Below are 3,780 nucleotides of genomic sequence, written 5' to 3' on the forward strand. Positions count from 1 at the left end.
ACAGCGGTGATCTTGCAGAATCACGCAGAACCTCTTCACAATACAGCACAGGACTTTCTGCCACAGCCAGACGGAAGCTATCTTCCATGGGGCAACAGGCATTAGACTTGGTCTTATTCACGATTAGGTTCAGGGCATCGGTTTCTAACTGAACGTTAAACTGAAACTTCGGTTTTGATAGCTGTGCTGCACTGACCTTAAGTCAATGACACACATTTCAACAAAGGTGAGTGGTGTGGAGGTTCCTGTACAGATATGCCAGGTTCGTGCTGCATGGGGACGATGGATTTGTTCATGCAAATCAGTCAGAGTGATATCAAGTGGTTTGTTACACATTTTTTTGAAAGAATTTTTGTTTATCTTTGTCTTGAGGATATATCTTCTCCAAAGTTTAGAGGGAGCTTATTTTTTTAGTCTGTGCAAGCTCTATTTGGCATCACTCTCCCTCCTGCTACTCAGTGTTTGTGATACGGAGGTAGATCTGCGTTCTCACCTACCATTTAAACAGGCACGTCTGTGGAGTAGGACCTCTCAAAGAGGCATGACACATGGCAGTGCTTTGTTGTAACCTCAATGCGCTCATTGTAACTCGCAGGTCTTGTGGTAGGAAGGTCAGTGTTTCTGTACTCCATGGACAGACATATATTGTGCCTGCTAAATACTGCTGTAGTATGCCATTGTAGTGGGAACCCGGACAATAGGTCATGCCTCACATTAATGCGTAGGATCTTGAAAAATCAATACAGTTCAAATAACAGGGGACCACTGCCCAATCGGTTACTATTCCTATGACATACAGCGCACTCTGGACGCACAGGGAAAGTTTTGCAGGCACAGCAATGGCTGTGCCATTAAGTTGCCACTGAGCACACAGAAAGTACAGCGGACTCTCTGCTAACTCCTACCAATAGCTCAGAGTCATGCAAGGACACATATTATTGGAAACACGAACGGTTCCCTTGCTCCAGAGATCTCTCCAGATTTTTTTTTTCTGTAATACAAATACAAAAGTCAAATTCCTCAAAGGAAGACCAGTCCCTGAGTCAGCTTTTGCTTTGGTCCAGCAAGCCCCCAGAGCAAAGTGACTGTATTTCTCTTGCTGTCTGAGGGCCTGATCTAACAACCCTTGGAATCAATAGAAAGGCTAATTGATTTGAAAGACTTTGGATAAAGCATCTAAGGCCACAACCTACACCATTGCAATCACCAGAAAATTCGTCGTTGACCTCAGTGAGCGCGGGATGAAATGCCCGGTTTCTTGGTCAGCAGGTATTTCAGTACACGCACATAATTTATTTCATTTGTAACCATTCGTATGCCTAAGTACTTGTCAGATCTGGAACAAAAGCGTGCTGGTTGCCAGCTTGGGAAGAGGGGTAGCTTTCAGATCTGCCCCTCTCCTACCAACAGAGATGCGATTTGGAGGAAAGAATACGCAAGTCCATTGTTTCCACCATTTTGTGACAATAGGGAATTAATAAATAAGATAAGTGAAATGAAGAGGAAAGAAATTGAGAGCAACGCTGCAGAAAGAGAAGAGCTTCTATCCCTTTATTTACTTCTCAGGGGACTTTAAAAAATATAAACACTGGCCTTTTAACTTCATTATGAGTCTGTATCTCAAATACAACCCAAGCCCTCCTAGGGCTTGCCTACACTAGAAAAATACATTATGTTAATTGATTAACACGTAATGCTTAATGTAACAGTCAATATAAACAAAGACTACTATGTTTAACTTCTGTTGTTGTTGTTGACCCAAGGTAACCCAGCTGCCAAACATGACAGTTCTTGTCTACACTAAGTGTTTTGTATCGCCTTAATTAACGTGTTCTAACACAATGTAATTTTGCAATACAGATAAATTCTTTGGGGCATTTATTCTGTAAATTTAATCTTCTGTCTCACCTATCTTGAATTTACAGACACGTGCTGCTTCTGCCATCTCCCCTCCCCCCCTCAACCCTGGAGCCCCTATCACTGAAAATCAAGAGAATTTGTAGGCTTTTTCCCGAGCTGCTTCAACTTACAAACCGAAAGTTCAATCAAACGTACAATCAGTTTACGCCCCTTGATAGTGCCGATGTTATAAAAGTCAAGTTGATCTCATAATTCAGGAAGGGTTAGTTCAGCCTAGAAAAATATCATTAAATACCAGACATTTGAAATTTTTGCAAAAAATATTGCAAATCATACAGCTAGACAGTTTGTCAGTCAAATTACACAGGCTATGCCCAGCTGCAGGAAGACACTTTTTGGTGTTTTTCCAAAATTTACTTTCCCCATTTTGTTTTACATAGAAAAGCTTTGTCCTTACAAGAAAAAAAAAAAAAAAAAGTGTACAAAAAAGATATTATTAAACACTGAGGTTAAAAGGTGAAGAAGTTTATCTGGACTCCAGCAACTGTAACACATTCATACTGCACACCTGTATTTTAGTAGAAAATGTTATTATCGCTTGTTACAAATCCAGTTACTCATCACTACTGAAACCATGAAAAATCCTAAATTGTTAAGATGTGTTGCATGTAAAACAGTTTGGCTACACATCGCCCATTTATTTCAGCATCTTCCGAAGGACACAGATATTTGCCCATCTGGCATTCGCTGCAGTCTGAAGCGACTATTAACACTCCGATGTATTCAGAGTTATATTAGGCAGCTTAAGGTGTGCAGCACGGCTACACCGGCTGCCCTGGACTGTAAGTTCACCACCTGGAAATTCCTTTCCTTTAAGCTGTTCATCTCTCAGAAGAGCACTGCATTTATGTTCATCGCCTCTTCTTTTTTTTTTCCTGAAAGAAAAACAGTGAGTGGATGGGGTAAGCGACCTAATGCACAAGTTTTCTAGGGCTTCAGATGTGTGACTTGGGAACTTTACAGCCCAGCTAAGGCACTTCAGCCTAATAAATGTCGAGGGAGGGGATTCTCCTCCTATACTCCGCTCTGGTGAGACCCCACCTGGAGTACTGCGTCCAGCTCTGGAGCCCTCAGCACAAGAAAGACACGGACCTGTTGGAGCGGGTCCAGAGGAGGGCCACGAAAATGATCAGGGGATGGAACACCTCTCCTATGAAGAAAGGCTGAGAGAGTTGGGGTTGTTCAGCCTAGGGAAGAGAAGGCTTTGGGGAGACCTTGTTGCAGCCTATCAGTACCTAAAGGGGGCTTATAGGAAAGTGGGGACAGACTTTTTACCAGGTGACAGTAGTGACAGGACAAGGGGCGATGGTTTTAAACTGAAAGAGGGCAGATTTAGGTTGGACATAAGGGTGGTGAGACACTGGAACAGATTTTAAACTGAAAGAGAGTAAATTGGACACAAGGGAGAAATATTTTACGATGAGGGTGGTGAGCCCCTGGACCAGGTGGCCCAGAGGAGTTGTGGATGCCCCATCATTGGCAGTGTTCAAGGCCAAGTTGGACGGGGCTTTGAGCAACCCTACCTGCTGCAAGATGTCCCTGCCCATGGCAGGGAAGTTGGACTTGGATGCTCTTTGAAGACCCCTTCCAACCCAAACCACCCTATAAATTAAGATTCTGAGTACCTGATTCCTAATTAAACAGGCACGTTTAATTAATAATCAAATTGCATATTTAATTACGTTATTAATTAAGATCCTGTATACTTAATTACCTCTGTTCCTAACCACCCGCTTTCCAAGGTAGCCGTATAACTGCCACCTTAACGGAATTTCCACACTCCCCCCCGCCCTCCTCGGTGTGTTCAGCACTTTATTTCCCCAAACTTAGAGAATTTATCCCCAGCCACCGGCTCCGATA

Source organism: Pygoscelis adeliae, unplaced genomic scaffold (genome assembly GCF_000699105.1).
Source record: "Pygoscelis adeliae isolate BGI_AS28 unplaced genomic scaffold, ASM69910v1 Scaffold145, whole genome shotgun sequence".
Taxonomy (NCBI): Eukaryota; Metazoa; Chordata; class Aves; order Sphenisciformes; family Spheniscidae; genus Pygoscelis; species Pygoscelis adeliae.